At 41.5% G+C, this 21,050-nt stretch overlaps 1 long non-coding RNA gene across 1 annotated transcript; it reads left to right on the top strand.

The window, feature by feature from the left end:
- Positions 1-574: 574 nt before the first annotated feature.
- On the top strand, positions 575-16,611 carry LOC103666997. Its single transcript, XR_569639.2, has 4 exons — positions 575-2,897; positions 12,382-12,496; positions 15,075-15,159; positions 16,234-16,611. It is a non-coding gene; the product is annotated as an uncharacterized LOC103666997 (long non-coding RNA).
- Positions 16,612-21,050: the final 4,439 nt, after the last annotated feature.

Here is a 21,050-nt window from a genome sequence, read left to right as displayed (position 1 = left end):
CTTTCCACTTAAATAACTGTGGATTAACTTTCAGGGAGGCCAACATAGTGGAAACTAAGCAGAGCATATTACCCCAGACTGTTGGGCAGGCACACATTGTCACGGTTCTGCCTTAATTCACTGCATATTACTTCCTTTGAAATTTGCAACCAGACTCTACGCTATTCACCTTTTAATGTCTGGAAATACGTAAAGCATTTGGGCATTTGTTCACCTTGTTTAAGCTGCACATCTGCATAGGGTAAGAATGTATTTGCCAAAGCATAGTGTACTTTTCTAAAAGATTAGCCTGGTTCTCCTCACTTAGATAAGGCATAGAATGTTAGTGATCGTGCTTTTATGCAATCCTATGAGCGATAACGTTACATGTTATCATGCTTCCCCCCAAAGTTTTTTTTTTTATGAACTTAGAAAAGTTTCTAATATAAAGGTTATATTATCAACAAATGCTAGTTTGAAAGAACCAAATAGGATTTTGAAGATTACCCTTCTTTAACAATGCCTTAAATTTTTATCTCCTTATCCATTCCTCATTGCTTTCTTTCTCAAGACATTATGGTTTATTGTGTCTCCACTAGGTACCTTGCATGTGATTTACACAGTGAATGGCCCTGCTTTCGGAGCAAGTTAATGATATAATATCCCCATTTATATTCAGAGCAGTCAACACTTTCTAGCTCTCAGAATAATAAAAGCACCTGCATTTAATATACATGGAAGAATGGGAAGGCAAATAGCAGATAAGGCACAATCAGGTAAGTGTAATCAGATAAAATATCACAATATTATAGCAGATCAGCATCTGGTAATGACTTGAATTTCGAAAGACTGACAAACAGCATGGCCTAAAGCAGCCAGGCATACCTCATTCAGAGCAACTCTTCCCAGAACTGATTGCTCCTCTCATGTGTTTTCTGGCAGATTAAGCAGGTAGGGTTTCTTATTTTAACTCCTCTGGAACTGCTTTGTGCCACTGGAAAAACACTGGCAATCTTCCTTTTTGAGCCCAGATCAGAAACAAAAACAAATGACGTATCCAAAAGTACAGCCTTGCATCCCCTGGCAGTTATCTCAAATTGATCCAAATCAATTTTATTAAAAATAAAAATAAAGCCCGCAGTGATAGGCAGAGCTTTCATTTCCATCTCTGTACTTGCCTGCATGGTGTTGACATTTTACTCTAATTTTTTTTTTTTTTTTTTTTTAAGGCAGGGGAAAGCAGTTTATTAGAGACTGATTTGTCTCTGAGAACTTCCACACTTTGGGCCACTGGCAGCTGGTAAACCTAGCTGTGTCTCTCAGCCTTGGGTGAGCCCTCATGAAACACAATCGTATGGAGTCAAACCTGGTTTGTAGAGTGGGATTTAGCAGTTTTCCTCTCCTTTTAAGTTATGCCTTGTGGGAGGCCAGTGCCCTCTTCAATGAACTCCCTTGAGCTTACTAGATACCACTGAGGAAATGTGGAGTGCAAGGTACAAGGCCTGGGGAGGGCCCAGGAGCAGAGGGCTGTTTAGCAAACAGCCTGGCCCACGCTCTACCCTGACGTGACCTCTTCAGTGACAGGGCTCCGACTCCTTCACAGACGGATCACGAAGTGCCTTTGGTCTACCTGCCGCGATTGGAGTAGGATATCTTGTAGAAAATGGAATTAATTGCTCCATCTTCTGAGAAGAGCTGTATTCACTCTCTTGTTCCCCAATTCTGATGTTTTTGTTTGCTTTTCTAGTGTCAGCCCCGGGCACTGGTCAAAAGTGTGTTTAAATGAAAATTTCATAAATATGAGCATGAAGGAGAGGAAATAACTGTCCATTGCATTTAGAGCAACTCTGTTTTTATGGAAACGACTCTTCCCAAAATATCTCTGTCTCTTCAGCTGGTTTAGTTAGCTCAGACCGCGATAACAAAATACCGTAGACTGGGTGACTTAAAGAACTGAAACTTATTTTCTAACCGTTCTGGAGGCTGGGAGTCGAAGACCAGGGTGCCAGCGTGGTCAGGTGCTGGTGAGAGTTCGTCTGGTTTGCAGACGGTGGCCATCTCAGTGTGTGTGCATATGACCTCCTCTTTGGAGAAAGAGAAAGCAAGCTTTCTGGTTGTATCTTCTTAAAATGACACTAATCCCATGAGCCCCTCCCCCCATGACCTCATTTAAACATGTATACCTCCCAAAGGCCCCGTCTCCAAACACCATCACATTATGGGTTAGAGCTTCACCATAGGAACTGGGGGTGGGGGGCGGGGGACACAGCTCAGTCCATAGCATCACCCAGTAGTATTACGGTGGCAGTGTTAGTAAGGCTGAGACAAAGAGCGACTGTCTGGCCAAAAAGGTTGACATGAAGAGTATTAGTAGTTCAGTCCATGATGGAGCAAATGTCAGTTCTCATCCGTTTTTTTCACACACGCCCACACCCACATTAAAATTGAAGAGAGAGAGATATCACAGGAGAAAGCACTGTGTCAACGATTAACAACTTTCAGGATGTTTATGGGGTCAGCGTTCTCTTGTCTTTTCTACTGTACTTTTCCACGTTTACGGTTAACAGGGACTAGTCACTGATTTCAGAATGGAGGTTCATTCACCAAGGAGTTTTCAGTTATATTCTAAATACCAAAGAGAGAACTAATTTTCAGAAGATTTCTAATGACTGGAGTGAAAGTAAGGAGTTTGTGGGGAATCATGGGTTAACTACAACCCCTCTTTTCAGAGCATCCCGTTTTACATAATGTTTTCTTTTACAGAATTACTCATTATTGAATGCTTTTTGGAGGTGGGCTGAGATTTAAATTTTACAAAAGAAAAGCTGTAAGCTTCTTCAGGACATTAGAAGAGATCTGGATTATCAGTTGAAGCATGAACAGTACCATACCGAGAATTGAAAACACCTCCCCCAGAGGTTGGTTTGTTTTGGGGGGGCTGTTTTTGTTTTCTGTTTTGTTTTGTATTTTAGTTGTGGTCTAAGAGGAACAAGCAAAATAGCCTATTATTGTTTTAACTTGTCATCTTGTGAGTTTGGGCTGTGAAAAGCCATGCTAGTCATGTTAAAAGGAGATGTATCACTATCTGATCTGTGATAGAGATAGCCTTAGATAAAGCACAATTGGGGCTACTTCAGCCTCTAAATTGAAACAGTTCTGCTTCTGCCGGAAGCCTCATTAAGAGGTATTTAATAAATAGTAACGGTGATCTTGCAACCAGTCAAATTATTTTCTGGTTCCATCTGCATTTCTCACCCTTTCATCAGGCTTCTTCCTGGAGGGTGAAGATACTATGGTAAGTAATTAAGTAGTAACACAGTTATCTGAAGGATGGCGTGAGCGTTGATTCATCTCGAGCGTAGAGGTATAGATTGTGCTGTATATAATGGGGTGTGATGCATAAGCTTTCCTAACTTAAGACTGTGGTTTATACATTTTGCCACCATCATCCCATTTTGGGGGCTGATCTCTTAGAAATGATAGCGGGAATAAATTGAGGAGCATGAAAAGATGTGTGTGTGTGATGGCATCTACCGTAAAGTGGGATAAGAATCATTACCTGAAGGGGTTCCTGGGTGGCTCAGATGGTTAAGCGTCTGCCTTTGGCTCAGGTCATGATCGTGGGGTCCAGGGGTCCTGGGATCGAGTCCCATGTCGGGCTCCTAGCTCAGCGGGGAGTCTGCTTCTTCCTCTTCATCTGCCTCTCCCCCTGCTTGTGCTCTCTCTGTCTCTCTGTCTCAAATAAATAAATATTAAAAAAAAAAAAAAGAATCGTTACCTGAAGACAGGATTTGTGATTACTTCTTAAGGACTGCATGATTTGTTCCTTTCCTCTGTACATCATTTGTGTTGAAGGTTTTGGGTGACAAGAAAAAGATACTTCTTAGTTACCTTTGCAATTATATTTGAGTCATATGCTCTAAGGGAAGTACCTGAGTCTGCCTTTGTTAAATGCACACCCCAAATCTAAATCTCAAGCTTCGGGAATGAGAAAAGATTAGATCTTCATGCCTGTTAGTTGTTAGAAAGTCATTTAACTTTTTGCTTGAGCTTTCTCATTTCAAAAGCAGGAACATATTATTTTCTGCCAGATTTAATAATCTACTCATTTCTTAGCTGAATTCTCTAGGTATTTGTCAGAAGATTTTGTCATTATGTGATGGGGCACAATTGTTTAATAAATTGTTGCCATAAAGACATTATAAAAGTACATATATAAATACTAAGAAACAAGCGTGCATAGTTGGAGATGACAAATTGTTAAATATCAGAAGTGATTAGTGGAGAAAAACCATCTGAAACAAGAGTAACTTAGCTGAGTAATGAATGCTATGATTAACATATTCTGCAAATCTATCAATACTAGGGCTCAGCATGTCCTTGTTACTCTCTAAAATTAATAATGACAGATACCAAGACCCTATTAATATTTTAATAGTCTAATAGGCACAGGCAAGCATGCAGCAGAGAAGAATGTAAATCGGTGGTCAGGGCTGCAGGGCCATCTCGAGTCTGCCAGGTGGGAGAGTGAGGTCCTCATGCGGCTTTCTTCTTCCTGGGTTCATTCTCATATCAGCACCCAGGTTCAGGAAATGGGCTAATCTTTAGCAGAGGTTTGTGCTAGTACAAGGCAAAAATCCACAGAGTGGTTAGCATTCTTTATGGCCACAGTGCATTTTAAGAAATACCGATGTTCGTGTCAATGTGTATTCTTCACTGCCCTGTCTTCTGAAAACTGGTAGGAACTCTTAAAAAGGATATCTATTCTGGGAGTTTGAAGAAATAGTTTTGTCTCTGATTCTGACAGTGGCAGTCTCCTTGCTCGAATCATCTCCACATTCATCCTCAGTAGAACTGATATAATGTGTACAGACTACTGTGAGATACTTGGAAGAATAAATCTGAGTGAAAGAAGGAAAGAAGGAAAGGAAACCATTAAATAACACATGTGAAGGACTTGCAGTGGTGCCTCGCACAAAGGAGGTCCACAAGCAGTGTTGGCTTCCCACTCTTTTTGCTTCTGAGGGGCCCCTTTCTACAGCGACCTTTGCTTGACCTTCCTGTGTGGCTCACAACCTGTTTTGCAGCACTCATAAAAGTTTCCTCATAGCCGACTTTGGATTTGAAGATGGAATGATAGGTCCCTCTTGTAATAATATATCCCTATAATTTGACACCCATAGAAGTTGTTCTGTAGAGGAGGAGGTCTGCTGTCAATCAGCACCTCATCACTCGGTTTTGAAGGATCATTTGTTAGAGGCTATACAGGAACAGAGAGATCACATCACAGAGACTCAGTATTTTTCAGTTGAAATATCTTTTTTTTTTTTTAAGATTTTATTTATTTATTCGACAGAGATAGAGACAGCCAGCGAGAGAGGGAACACAAGCAGGGGGAGTGGGAGAGGAAGAAGCAGGCTCATAGTGGAGGAGCCTGATGTGGGGCTCGATCCCATAACGCCGGGATCACGCCCTGAGCCAAAGGCAGACGCTTAACCGCTATGCCACCCAGGTGCCCCGAAATATCTTTTTTTTTTAATTAAAGATTTTATTTATTTATTTGTCAGAGAGAAAGAGAGCACAAGCAGGGGGAGCAGCAGGCAGGCGGATGGAGGGGGAGATGCAGGCTCCCCGCTGAGCAGGGAGCCTGATGCAGGACTCGATCCCAGGACGCTGGGATCATGACCTGAGCCAATGACAGAAGCTTAACCAACTGAGCCACCCAGGTGTCCTGAAATTTCTAATCTAAATACCACAACCGATTTCTACAGCGAGAAAGTAAAAGCCAGAAGAAAAGAACCATAATTCCAAAAAAATAAAAAGGAAAGAAAAAGCAGTGTTTTGCCAGGAATGGGTATGCTGGCCCCAGGACTAATGCCCTCAAATGTAGGTTTGGTCACGGCTGCCAGAATCTGTCCAAGGCCAGTGTTAGTTCTGTTCCTGGAGTTTTCTTACACTTTAGCTGGTGATGATTCCCTTCTTTTTTTTTGCAATGATTCACTTTTAATCACCTGATCATGGTTAGAGCTCAGAGACAAGACATACATTTCTTCTCTCTCTCTCTCTTTTTAAAAATATTTCCTTACAACTTAAAAGAGGTTGGTTTTTACTTTGGTCTTGACTCTGCTGCTGGTTGCCTGACGGATTTTTCTCTGGGCAAGCCCGACCCGACTCCCACTCCTCCATTTGCTTGCTGTGTTCTCTGCTAATTCGCATGATTTCAGCCCTCCCCGTCTTTCCCTGAGCTATCGTGCTGGGCACGTCCTGGAACCGGCCACCTTCTTGTCCCTGCCTGTGGACCAACTGTTCCTGCCTCAGGGTCTCCTCCAGCATCACGTGCCAGGGAGTTTTCTTGCCCTCCCCCTCTCTCTAGGTCTGATGAGTTCTATTCCCTTTACTGCCACAGCACACGGAGCATTACAAAGTGTTCTTGGAGGGTGAAGCAAGTGTGTTTGTCGGCATGTTTGTCTTCTTCACTGCGTTGCCGGCTCCTGACCGCAGGGTCCGTGCCATTCATTTCTAGAGGCTTGGCCCTAGTAGGCGCTGCCGGAACATTTACTGAACAAATGTTCAGTACATTCTCTTTTGTTACATGCCACAAAATAATTCGAAGTTGGTAGGGAGCGTTTGATGTGAAAGAGATTCGTGAAATGAATAAGAGATTATATTTTATTGTTTGCTCTCAGACAGGGAGAGAAACATATATTTAAGAAATACGGGTAAAGGGGCACCTGGGTGGCTCAGTTGGTTAAGCGTCTGTCTTCGGCTCAGGTCATGATCCCGGGGTCCCGGGATCGCATCCCACATCCGGCTCCCTGCTCCGTGGAGAGTCTGCTGCTCTTTCTCCCTCTGCCTGCCTCTCCCCCCGCTTGTGCTCTCTCTCTCTCTGGCAAATGAATAAATAAAATCTTTAAAACAAAACAAAACAAATGTCTGCAGCTGCTTCACCATCAACACACCTCCTTTTTCTCCCTTTTCCAGAACTCCCCCCCTCTTAATATGACAGTAGTAAGTCGTTCTGCTTACAGAAGTTTTCGTGCATGCCCGGTGATTGTGATAGATACTTACTTACACTGCTGATCCTTGTCGTGTCGCCGAGGGTAGATATTTTATATTAATTTTAAAGATGAGGAAACTGATTCTCAGATTGTTTAAAGAACTCCCCCAGGTTGTCCAACTCCAAAGCCGGTGCTGTTTCTGCTGCACTCTGTCTCATTTCAGCAGATGGAGGCCCAGGTCAATTTTTGGTGTTTTGTTCATATCAGCTCTTTACTTTTTGGAAACAATGTCTCAGTAACAAGAGAAACATTCCTCCGCACCTTATAACACATCACTTGCTACTTGATTTTTTCTTACATACTCTTCTGCTCTGCTTCACACATATTTTAAAGAGTTAAGATCATCATATGGATATAATCCTTGTTCTAAAAATAATTCCATAAGCACTTTCTTTGTTGCTCTCTTCTGTATTGTCATCTTAATGGCTGCATAATTTTTGTCAGATGGGTTTATCATAGTTTTAAAAAGTTTTTTCTTGCTGCAGAACTTTGAGGTTATTTCCATTTTGCGCTGAGATAAATTATGTTATAGGAATGACATTTATGTACTTTTTAAGATTAATGGTAATATGTTGGCTTTTAAAACCTTTTTTATTGTGGAAATTGTGACATATTCACAAGAGATTAGAAGGGACCTGCATCCACCTGTCACTTCGCTTCAACAAAAATCAACATTTTGCTCATGTTGTCTCAGCTACTCCCCCACTTTTTTCTTGAGAACATTAAAGAAAATTTCCAAATATCTTATCATTGCACTTCAGGAGAGACTTGTAACTGATAGGGACTTTCCGCGGTGTCGTCTAATAGTCTGTGTTTAAATTTCCCTGATTATCACCAGAGTGACTTTTCACATTTGCTTTGTGCAAGTTAGGATCCAAGTACAGTCTACCCATTGCAGTTGGTTGTTAACATCATGAAAGTTTCATTCATTCGAAACCAGGTATACACACACACACACACACACACACACATGTGCACGCACACACACACAGATGCGTGTACACACACAAACACACATGCATGTACACACACACACACATACACATGCACGCACACACACACAGACGCATGTATACACACACACACCCCTATTTTTTAATGCCATCAATTTGTTGGCAAACCATGTCAGAATTTCTGCAGAATGTCCAACATTCTAAGGTTGGTGGCTTCTTCAACATAGCCTCAGCTACTGCATTTATCTACTGTTTTTGTTTTAGCTGATAGATGTGAGAGCTTAGTAAGATTGTGGTTCAGTTTCTTAAGAAAGAATACTTTGTAAGCGCGGTCCTTTTCACTTTGGGGTCGAACTTAGCATATACTTCTTATGCTATTTTACCAGATCATAAGCTTCTTTTCTTTTCTTGTTCTGCCGGAAAGCCTCTTGTGCAGTTTTTTCATATACGAGCCCATTCATGTCAGGCGCATGTAACTGGATCGCTGCCAATCCTGGCCTTTCTGTCCCATCTACTGGATCCAGTGTTAACATTAACCAATGTCCTTGTAGCCCTTTCAACCCTAGTAGAAATCTAGGAATTGCCTGAAATACTTTTCAAAGTAGTTAGTGGCGCAAAACAAACCTGGATTTGAAAGAAAAATAATTGAGAATTGAGGAAGGATGCCTCACCTGTAGACATTGAGTGTTCTGGTACACAGGTTAAGTTCAAGTAGATCAGGCATGGCTGTCATATTGATGCCTTTACATGGCAGAGAAGGGCCGAGACCTACCTCTGTTTTTAGGCCTCTATACTCTTTGAGCCTAGGGTAGTTTGAGGTTCCTCTTTCTTAGAGTGTTAATGTGAAAGGCCATCGTCATAAACCACTAAGTTCTAATGAGTCTGCTTCCATTGTACTGAATCCCTGGGAGCCCTGGCTAGAGCAGGGGAGTAGAGCACTTTCCTTTCTCCCTAGAACGCATGCCTCCTTATGTTTTAGATACAGTGTTTGGGGGCCTCTTCAGGGCCACACGTAATGCCCAAAGTCCCACCAAACAGAACAAAGACATGTCCAAGACGTGAGATTCCCAGGATAGTGCAGGAATTGGGAGAGGCAGAGTGAGTCTCCTGTCTTTCTGGTCCCAGGAAATTGTAAGGCATGTGTGGCTTTCCCTTTCGGTCATTAGGCAAAGTGAGATCTTCCACATCCTGTTGCCGGACTAATCATTCCAACCCCCTACATCTTCACACCCTGTAGGTAAAGTCTTAGCGTTCCTGTGCAAGAAAATGTAACATCCCACAGCAACCCTCCCTACCATCCCTGAAACTAGAAATGCAGGATCAAGGTGCTATTACATTTTTCAAATATAAGTGAAAGGTAGTTATGTTACTGTGTTAATGGGAACATGGGTGGAAACAGCTCATGACAATAGCTTCAGAGAGAGGAGAGCTGTGAAGTGCTTTGTTTAAGAGGGTGACTTCTCTTTGCGGACTAAATTCAAGGATCTTAATGTTTTTCTGTTATCTTACTGACTAGGCTAAGGAATGGAGACTTTGAAGTTTGACTTTGGGCTGTAGGGATACAGAGACTTTCTTCATTCTTACAGCCTCTGGTTGCTCATTTGTCTTATTAATTACCATTGCATGGTATAGGAGCCCTCACTGGAAGGTCAGTCACAGAAATTGAGAATCTGAAAATGGGGGGGAAGAGGCTCAACATTAGGTCATCTAATCCTATAAGCCATTTTTTAAAACTATTTTTGGCTACTTGGTCTTTGCCCAGTTTAAGTGTTAACCACTTTTCCTATTTACTTCTCTTAAGATGTGGCTTTGCTGTGTATTAGGTATTACTGAGAACCCTCGTTACTCTTCTGTTTTTTTTGCCAGTTGTCCCCACATATGCCTCTTTGGGCACAGTAATCAATTCTTTTCTCTCTTTCAGTTCACCTTTAAAATACTTACAGCTTTAAAAATGGACACTCATATAACCTGCTGTCTCTTTGCAGCATCTGTTCTTTGACTATATGATTCTTGTTACTCTTTGATAGTTCTATAATGTGTGTGCAAATAGTAGTGTGAGTACAATGAGTAATGTGTGTGCAGTGGAGTATTGGTGAACTGCCATCAATGAGAGGAGAAAACAGTGTCCTACGTCTTTTGGTTTTGAGCAAATCACGTAAGGAATAGAAGCGAAATTGAAAGGAGGATGTTGTTTTAATCTTGAGTTTATACCTATAACTAGTATAAGGATCCCTTTAAGTGTTAGTGTTCGGTATTTCTCCGAGGTAGCAAGACCTAGGCTAGAAAGGGTAGTGTTTTCTTAGACGAGCCAGTAATTTGTCAGTTAAGCACATTTGGAAGCTACGAGGATCTGTATTCCATGGACGGCAACAGTGTCTTGGTGGGTAGAGTCAATCATAGTGGACTTCACAGCTACAGCAGGACCTACGAGATCACACTGTTTAATACTCTTACCTTGTACATGGTAAAACTGAAGCTCCAGAGTTTTTCTAGGTCACGTGGCTATTAGTTGCTGAGCCTAGTTAAGGTTTTCCCCCAGCCCCTATGCTTTGTTAAGTCTAGCCAATACTAAGCAGGAATGCCCTTAGGAACTACTAGCTTTCTTTTGCATTTTTTTAAAAAAATTTCCTATCATGGATTATTTCTCATTTTATAGTAAGAGTTTTATATTCAATGTTGTTGTCACTTAATAGCATTATTTGGAAAATACGAAAAAATCAACACGTTAAGGCCCACCAAAATGATGCCAGACTATGTATGAGTCTTTTTGCTGGCCATTTTGAAATTGTAAAAACAGTGACTAGCTCCATTATGTTGTTTTGCCTCACTTTTCATCAGCATCGAAAATATATATGTTCAGTAATGCAGGGAGGACAAAAATCATTCAAGTAGTAAGTGAAGAATGTTGGTAGTTATTTCCAAGGTCAATGACAAAAATTTGTCCCTCATACTCCCCTGTGGAAAATATCAGTAAGTTGGCACCAAAAATGCATAATCAGTGGCGTCTGGGTGGTGCAGTCGTTAAGCGTCTGCCTTCGGCTCAGGGCGTGATTCCAGGGTCCTGGGATCGAGCCCCACATCAGGCTCCCTGCTCCACTAGGAGACTGCTTCTTCCTCTCCCACTTCCTCTGCTTGTGTTTCCTCTCTCGCTGGCTGTCTCTCTCTGTCAAATAAATAAATAAATAAAATCTTTTTAAAAATATACATAATCAGTTTCTGCCTTGAGATCTGGTATGGACGTAACTCTTTGCTAGAAAAAGAAAGTATCCCATCCATTGCTCTTCTGCGTGCTTATCCAGATTTTGTCTTTTCCTTTCAGTGCCTTCCATTTATTTAATTCTGCCGTTTGTTGTTGTTCTTAAAAACCCGTTTATTGAGGGATGATTGACATACAAAAACCGTACATGTTTAATGTATGCAACTTGAAGAGTTTGGAGATAAGCATACACCTGTGAAACCATCACCACAGTCGATGCCATGAACCTGTCCATCACCTCCAAAAGTTTTCTGCTGCCCTCTTACTTTTTCTCATTTATTTAATTCTTGTCTTCTGGCACTCTACTTTTGAAAAGAACCTTTCTGTAATCCATGAATACCTTTCGCTCTGTTTTATAATATTAACTTGCTGTATCCTCATCATTCCCTGTGAATATATACAATTGGTAATCTGGGGAATTGGAAGGTACTACCCAGGAGTGTTCAGTCTGTATTCATTTCCTTCTATTGCATAAGCAGTTCTGGCCATTAAGCAAACAAAGGAGTAAATTTCTGTGTATATGGATGCAACTAAAATAAAGAAGCTTGACTATCAGACATGAATCAAATGTGCTATACAGACTAATCCATTATTCGAGTCTATCTGGGACTGCATGAATTAATCTTAATCATGTTTATTCTTTTAAAAACATCAACAGTTAAAAATTGCATATCTCATTGTTAAAAATGGTTTTGGAGCTCAGATGTAATCTCCTAAATTAAGGAATAAAAATAAGAGCAGGATGATCCAGCTAACCATTTTTCTTCTTAAAACTTGAAATAAATGGAGATCAAGAATGTTAGACATCTTTAAATAAATCAGAGGTCTTATGACATTTCTAATATTTTATTAACAAAGTTTTGATTTATCTATTTAAAATAACTAGCAAGGTATTCTCTAAGTGCTGAGACATAAATTACAAACACGAAACCTTGATTTATGTTAATGGTGGATGATATGTGGGACATGGCAAGTTATCACGGATTTTACAATATTCCCCGAGTTGGGGGGTGGAATCATAGGAAAGTACTAGAATAAAGTGCTGCCGTAGGCTCCGTTTGTTGATATATAGACGATGGCTGTCTTCTGAGAAATGATATAGTCCTGATGATGTGAACTTGTACTTCTATTCCAGGCACCTCCAGATTTTAGCGAAATCTGCTCAACATTTCCGCGTCCCTATGATGGATCAGAGGCATTCAGATCTCTGCAAAGACATCAGAGGAGGAACACAAAATGTGTCTGCGTTGGTAAATATGGGTTCTCTCCAATCTCTTACAGTATGTGAACATTTTCGTATTTCTCAAAGTACCTTCTATTTCCCCACCTCCTAGACCCTTAGGGACACCCACTGCCCAGAATTTCCAATCTGTGTCCATCCAAAGTAGGCCTTCTGTATTGTTTACCTGGGCTGCTGAGCATTTCCCGGGAGAAGCTGTCGGTTTTGCAGATCGGCACCAGGTCACACCTTCGTTCGCCAACCTCAAGAACTGTCATTGGCCTCATGCGCCGGCTCCTGTTCTTTGCCTGGCTGAGCTCTCCTCTGCCTTTGGGTCTCAGCCTGAACTTAAAGCTTCAGAGAAACCCACCCTGATCTCCCTATCTGATCAGACTCCCCCTTGGCCCGGTGTCCTATTCATTTCTTCCATGATGCTTTGCATTTTGTAATTCTTTATTTAGTCTCTGCCTGACTTACTGTTTGTCTCCACAACTCATTTCTTGTGCATGGGGACAGCATCTGTGTGATTAATGACTGTAATATAGCTCTTCCTGGCACACAGTAGGCACTCAGAGAATTTTTGTATAAATGAATAAATTGTAAGATTGGGTTTGGAGAAAAAAGATTTTCTAATAACAAAAAAAAAAGTTTAAAAAGCATCACTTTCAGTGAATATGGCCATAGCACAAGAGATATTCTTACAGATGTCCGGTTGCATATACGTGTCAAACAAACGTCTTGTGTATGGTTAAACAGACTCCTGTGTTCCGATTTCGGAACACATGGCAGTTGCTGAGCCTTTGTAAACAGTGGTTCTCAACCTCCTTTTGTCTGCAGGTGTGCACAGGCTGATGCTTTGCTAACGCGTCCTGGGCGAGCACGGCCGGCATTGTGCGTGGCCCACAGCCCTGCCTCTTCCTGCACTTCTTTCTCCCCCGCTCAAGAAAGCGTTTGCAGGTGCAAGGGAGTGAGTGCGAGTGAGCGTAAGGCCATCAGAAGGATTACCTTGAATCTGTTCTCATTTACATTCAAAAGCAAAAGATAAACCAATTATGAATTTGGGGTTAAAAAAATAGTAATGAGTTACTTGCTGCATATCTCACAAGTGATCAAGACACGTCAGTGTGTCGTGACCTGTGATTTTTGAATTGGTGGGTTTTTTTAAAGATTTTATTTATTTTTTTGAGAGAGAGCAGGAGAGAGAGAGAAAGCGTACAAGTAGGGGAGAAGGGCAGAGGGAGAGGGAGAAGCAGACTCCCTGCTGAGCAAGGAGCCGGATGTGGGGCTCAATCCCAGGACCCTGGGATCATGACCTGAGCCGAAGGCAGACGCTTAACCGACTGAGCCACCAGGCGCCCCTGAATTGGTGTTTTTGAAATTTATCTCACACCACTGGGGAGAATTTTATTGCTCATGTAACTTTGGGGGAAGAAGAAAATGCATGAGTTGAGAGTGCCACATAGCAAGCCCCGTAGGAGAGGAACTCATGGAAATAATAATTGCATTAACGTGTGCACTGTGACTTGTAAGGTATTGTCTCCGATGCCCTCCCTCAATGACTAATGTAAAATACTTATTACGTAAGTTGAACCCTGTGAATGCAGATATGAAACATCTTTAGCTAAAAATGCCGTTTCATATGATTCGAACTAATTAGTTTATTAATATTTTCTCTTGTTCATCAAAAATGCACTTGGAACTGAGCTATCAGCACTTGCGAAAATGAGAAAAAGCAGCATTAACAGTGGATTTTTTGGTGTCCCTTTACTGTCTTTTCTCAGTGCAAGTCAACTAATCAATGAATCTGTTGATCTTGGTTGCGCATCCGTAGCCAGCGCTGGTCTAAGTGCTATCGGGGGACACAGAGGAGCCCGGGATAGCACTGGCCATAGAAAGTTATAGTCCAGATGGAAGAACAAGATACATTTGGAAAACAAAACATTTTATACACGCTAAATTACGTGGTCCTAACAAATAAAGAAGAGTGGCTTGTCTGTCACTGTTGTTCCTCTTGTCTTGCCATATATATATATTTTAAAAGCTTTTTATTTCAAAAGATAATTTTATATTTAGAAAAGAATTGCAATGATAGTACAGAGATGTACTCAGCTTTCCATAGTGTTAACATCTTACGTAATGGTGGTACAATTATCGAAGTGAGATATCGCCACTGGTACATTACTATTCACCAAGGTACAGACTTGACTGAGATTTCACAAGTTTTTCCATTAATATGCTTTTTCTGTTCTAGGATCCAATCTGCCGACAATACCACATTACATTTAGCATATATGTATTTTAATAATGATACTATATAAAAGGAAGAAGAAAAGCATTTTACCCATACTCGGATATCGTTGCTGTTAGTATTTTGGTATATTTCTAAGTGACGTGCACACATAAACACACACCACACACGTCAGGATCAAGCCGCATACCTGTTTTTGTACTCTATTTCTGTAATTTAACAAATTATAAATATTACCCTGTTATTAGTGTTTGAAAATACGTTCAACGTGTGTATAATTTTTACCGTACGGATATGATAACAAAAGCTGTGTTCAGATTACCAGGTTATTGACTGCTTGTGTCCATTTTCCCTCTTGCAGATGTCACTGTGATGATTTTCAGTGCACATGAGCTCTAGGCAGCTTTCATATTTCTGCAGGTTGATGACAAGGAAGAATATATAAGGTGAAGATCTATGGATTTTCCCCTTTTATTATTTTTTTACTGAGACATCTTTTCTTGTATTTTTAAATTCAAGAGCAACACATTTAAACTATACTGGAATCTCTCAAATTGAAAATGAAAATCTTCTCCTACTCTGGTAGACTTACTTCCCTGAGGAAAAGAAAGTATCGGGAGGTCTCTGGCCTTAGCTTGAACCTGTGCTCCTGAAATTATAAGGGGCGTTTCCAGCAATGGTGTAAAAATGCAGCTTCAAACCTGAGCTTTTTCTAAGTGTGCAAAGTTCCCGTGGGTTCTCAGGAAGAATATCCTGGCCCCGTTACCTTTTGATTTGTGGCCAAGGGTGCCATTCCTTGGACATGTCCTGTAGGGGTGGATGGCCATTTTTATTTTCAGGATCTTGCTGCTTGCTTGTTACCGAGGAGTCAGTTTCATGACTAGGTAATAGAGAGCAACACCGGGAAAAAAGGATCCCCTGATTGCTCCTGCCTTTTAGAATAGATCATTTATCTGTTCCGAAGACACTAAGGCCTGCAGGGGTGAGGCCCGGAGCTGCCTTGCGTTGGCACTGTTGTTGGCCATGAGAGAATCAGGGGAGCATCCTGGGTCCCCGGCTCCTAAAGCCACTAGCCAGTGGCTGGACACTGGGGCACACTGTCAATGTTGGGGCTGACCACAGGCGGGGAACAGAGCATGGGTAACGAACGTGACAGAGTGTGGCCTCTGAAGTTAGACAGGCCTGGGCTCAGGTTGGTCTTGTCCAGTGCCTACTAAGGATTCTTTGGCAAGTAACTGAGCCCCTCTGAACCTGAGCTTCTCCACTGTAAAGATGAGATTGTTATACAGGCTGTTAGATAATTTGAAGAATATGTGAAAATGGTTGGTACCGTGCACCTGGAGTGTAGTGTGCCATCAAATGAAAGTTTGTTAAATGAAGGGAAATGAAGGGATGGAGGAATGACCCATGGAGCCAGTTCAACACCCTATTTTTAAAATAGGGGTGTGGACATTTGTGATTGAAAATATAAGAAATATCAATGCCACGAGTTAAATGTCAATTTCATTTCTTCCCCACAGTTGCAGAAAACAGAAACCAACTCCAGCTAGCTAACATGAAAGGAATTTATTGATGGGACAGTCGGGTCCTGAAATCTGAGAGTTTAAATAATCAGCATTTGAATGGGCCAGATCCAGGCAACTCCAGGGACCTCAGAAAAAGAAAACCATGGACCTTTTTTCTAGAACACTGACATCCGTATTACTCATTTTGAGTGACCGGCAGTGCCAGATGGACCAGCTCTGGCCAGGAAGGTAGGGTTGTGTGGTTTACACATGTTTGCTAGAGGCCCCTCCTCTGTATCAGGGCCAGCAAGGCAAGGGGAGTATTGGGAGCTAAGACATTTTTAAGGCTTTAATGAGGTGTCATTGTCATATAATAAACTATACATATTTAGAATGAACAAACTGATACACTTTGATATATATATATATAATTATATATAATTATGTTTATGTTATATATATATTAATCTGGAAAACTGTAACTGTGATGAAAATAATGAATATATCCATCACCCTGGAAAGTTTTTTTGTGCTCCTTTGTATTTCTTCCCTCCTCCCTCTCCATGCTCCTCTACCTGTTCCCAGGCAATCACTGATCTGCCTCTTTCACTATAGATTAATTGCATTTTCTAGAATTGTGTGTAAATGGGATCTTATAATAGATACTATTTCTTGTCTGGGTTTTTTCACTTGGCATAGTTATTTTGAGATTTATTCATGTTGTAGCATGTATCAGGACGTCACTCCTTTTTATGGGCGTGTAATAGTCCATGGTACGGGTGTACCACAGTCTGTTTCTCCTTTCACTTCTTCATGGACTTTTAGGTTGCTTCTGGTTTGGGGCTACTGCCAATAAACCTGCTATGAAACTTCATGCACAAGTCTTTGCTTAGACTATATTTTCATTTTTCTTGGGTAAAACCCTAGGACTAGAATGGCTGGGTCATATTGTAGGTGTATATTTAATGTTTTTCAGAACTGGCCAAGCAGGTTTCCAAAGTGATTGTAACGTTTTTTACATTCCCACCGGCGAGGTATGAGAGTTCCAATTGTTTCATATCCTCACCTCCACCTGGTATGTATCCAGAATTTATTTTTAGAAAATTCTCAAAACTTAATACTAAGAAGACCAACAACCTGATTTTTAAAAATGAGTAAAAGATTTCTATAGATAATTTGCCAAAGAAGATATACAGTGGCAAATAAGCACATGAAAAAATATTCAACATCATTAGAATAAAAGTGCAATGGCATGCTTATTCAAATAGCTAACATTAAAAGGAAGCTAATATTTTTACATTATTATGATGTCCATTTTATAGATGAGAAAACTGAGGCTCTCACAATGAAGTGACTTGACCAAAGTTGACCAGCTATGAAGTGGTTAGAAGTTGAATTTGAACCTGGGTCTGCTTAGCCCTGCTTAATCTTTTTTTTTTTTTTTTAAGATTTTTATTTATTTATTTGAGACAGAGATAGAGAGAGCACAAACAGGGGGAAGGGCAGAGGGAGAGGGACAAGCAGACTCCCTGCTGAGCTTGGAGCCAAAAGTAGGGATTGATCCCAGGACCCTCAGATCAAGACCTGAGCCAAAGTCAGACACTCCACCCCTGCTTAATCTTGATGCTATGCCAGCAGTAGTCCTTTGAAGTAGGCTTCACAAGCAAGATTGAAAACAGGGAAACTCACTTATTACTCAGGAATACATCCCTTTCTTCTCCCAATGAGACAGGCTATCACCATTCACAGGGGACATTATGCAACTTCAAGTTTTGGTGTTTGTTTTGGCTAAAGGACAAATTTGGTTTTCCAACGTCCAGCTTTGTCTAGATGCTTCTGAGAGAAGTATTCAAAGTGTCGAATGCCCACCAAAGCTTCGTTGGTCCAACAAATAGGTCTGTTTAACCACAATCACTACAAATAGGAGGGTTTTTTTGGCTCAGACAGATCTTCATTTGAATCACACATCTACTGTTTCTTAACCATGTGTGATCTTGGACAAATTATAGCACTTTGAGTTTGACATCTTTGTCCGTAGACTGGGCATGATACTGACCATACAGAGTTTTAAGGGTTAGAGGAGCCAATGTATATCTAGAGTTTACCACAATGTCCTACACTTAATAGATCCCCAAACACTGTTACCACATCACAGATAATAATATATAACCACCCTCATAATAGGTGTGTCAACCTTCTCACTCACTATGAAACCGAAATAAAACCCATCGCTAGCCGATGTCTTGCATTTCTCTGGGGACTCGCTCCTTCCTTTGGGAAATGCTAACCCACCAACAGACGGTGGCATTTAATTCTATAGGAATTACTAAGCCAGTGAAACATGGATCCTTTAGTCGTAAATTTATCCTTTAGGTAGAAATATTCTCTGAAGGGAGTATCTGTGGTTGCTGTTGGACCCCATCAGCTGAGTCCCCGCATGGCGTTTTTAGAGTTCAGTGATCAGATTCGCGGGAATCACATGGTGTAAAGAAATCAGAGTCCGTGTAATCAAGCTCTGCAGAACCCCGTTCCTCACGCTGAGGTGACCGAAGGCCCACTGCAGTGGCGCGTGGCTGACACACCTTATGGGGGCCTTGAGCTCTGCAGTCTTCCTTCACCCTTTCCCTGCTCTCCCGCCCCCTGCTCTCTCTCCAGGCCCCTGGAAGTGCTGCTTCAGCCACCGATGACCTGTTTTCCTCCATCCTCTTATTTTGTTTCTGAAATACAGTCAGTGTTTTCAGCCGGTACGTGGGGACTCTAGTGAGCTTCCTCTAAGCCCTCGGATGTAAGATTATGAGGAGAGACAAGCCAGTTTCTCTACTGGATGCCTCCAGCAACTTCCTCACGGGTAGTCCAGTAACGAGCTGGCCCCGCAGAGAGAGCCAGAGGGTTGCAGGAGACGCCGCCGAGGATGGCATGTTGTTCACACTGGCGAGGCCGGGCTTTGTGTTCAGAGCAGCTGGGCCAGGTGATCTCTGTCACCTCCCAGCTATTGCTGAACGATGAGATGGCAGAGCACTGGGTGGGGGGGTGTCTTTCTCCTAGTAACAAATTGTCTCCAGCTGTGCCAGTTGAAGCAGGGCACTTAGCTGAAATCTCGGGATGGCCAGAGACTAGGGGACTGCCTCTAACCTGGTCCTTGAGCCCACATGTTGACATTTTCATCGTTATGTGTCATTATGGTGTTTGACCCTATCTCTTTTGCAACAGAAAAATACTACTTTTTTTTTTCATATTCTGACTTAAAAACAAGCACATAACACTTCAGAGTGGAGATACCTAAATTCAACCCCACGGCCTGCGAGAGGCTCATAACTCATCTGATGGATCCATTTATTCCTTTTTTTTTTAAATTGTGGTAACCATTTTTAAATATATGGTTCAGTGGTATCTAGGACATTCATACTGTTGTGCAACCATCACCACCATCCATCTCCAGAATTATTTTGTCGTCTTGCAAAACCGAGACTCTATACCCACTAAAGAATAACTCCCCATTCCCTCTCCTCAGCCCCTGGCAACCACCATTTTACTTTCTGCATCTATAAATTTGACTATACTAGATAGCTCATGTCTGTGGAATCATACAGTATTTGCCTCTTTGTTCATTCATTCTTTGATAGAATGGTAAGTTAGTCAGAAGATGTTCTAGAATCCTTAGTAAGGAAATCCATGTGGAGGGCTGCCTGGCTGGCTCAGTCAGTGGAGCATGTGACTCTTAATCTCAGGGCCATGAGTTTGAGCCCCACACTGGGTGTAGAGATTATTTAAAAAATAAAATCGTTATTTAAAAAAAAGGGAAATCCATGTAGAAAGTTGGGCGAATCCTACTATTTACCTTGATACCATGAAACACTTGTGTATCTGTTTTTCTTCCTCCTGATTCCAAGTCACAAATCAAACCTCTGACTGTGATATGGCTTCTTACAGTAGATACAGTTAGTTGCCCCCCAAGCGTCCATCCCATCCCGTTTATACTGATTAGCATTGTATTGCTGTTTGGGTGGTATTACTATCCTTTAACTCCAGAGATCAACCGTAAACCAATTCTCATAAACCCATACTCTTTGTCACAGCGACTGACTCAGGGATGGACACTGACCTAGGCCTAAGTGATTAATTCATGGACGGGTGTTTACCTAAATTGGCCCAAAGTGAAGTCTAGGACCTTTTTTGATAGCTGGAGAGAGAAGCCATCCTTCTTTTACTGAAGTTGAACTGTGAAAATGTGCATCCATCTTATTCCTGCAAGCAGCCATTTTGTAGCCATAGGAAGTAATCCAAGGAGGGTGCCAATATGATGAAAAATAGAGCCAATAGATGGAAAGGAATTTAATCCTTGGTGAGAGCCTCAAACTGCTGGATCAGGCCTTACCTGGAACACTCCCTACCACAGTCCGTTTGAGTTCTTGGATCAATAAATTCTCTTTATTGTTTAACCAAATTCAAATTGGTTTTCTATTACTTGGGTTTTTTTTTTCTTTTTTGGGGGGGATGGAGAGAGCACTCGAGTTGGGAGTGGGGGAGAGGCAGAGAGAGGGAGAGAGAGAATCCTAAGCAGGCTCCACACCCAGCATGGAGCCCCGTGCAAGGCTCAGTCTCACGACCCTGAGATCATGACCCGAGCTGAAACCAAGAGTAGGGTTCTCAACCAACTCAACCACCCAGGTGCCCCACTATTACTTGTTTTTAGGTACATTTTAATAGTTTATTCATAAAGATCTCTGTACAGAGTCAGAAAACAATGATTGAATGGATCTTATACATTCCCTTTGATACTAATTTCTCATTGTGAAAAAATTAATTAGCATTTCAGTTTAATATATTATTTG

Source organism: Ursus maritimus, unplaced genomic scaffold, assembly GCF_017311325.1.
Source record: "Ursus maritimus isolate PB19 unplaced genomic scaffold, ASM1731132v1 scaffold_17, whole genome shotgun sequence".
Lineage (NCBI taxonomy): Eukaryota > Metazoa > Chordata > Mammalia > Carnivora > Ursidae > Ursus > Ursus maritimus.
Note: the sequence above shows the minus strand (reverse complement) of the source record. Positions and strands in the feature narration are given on the sequence as shown.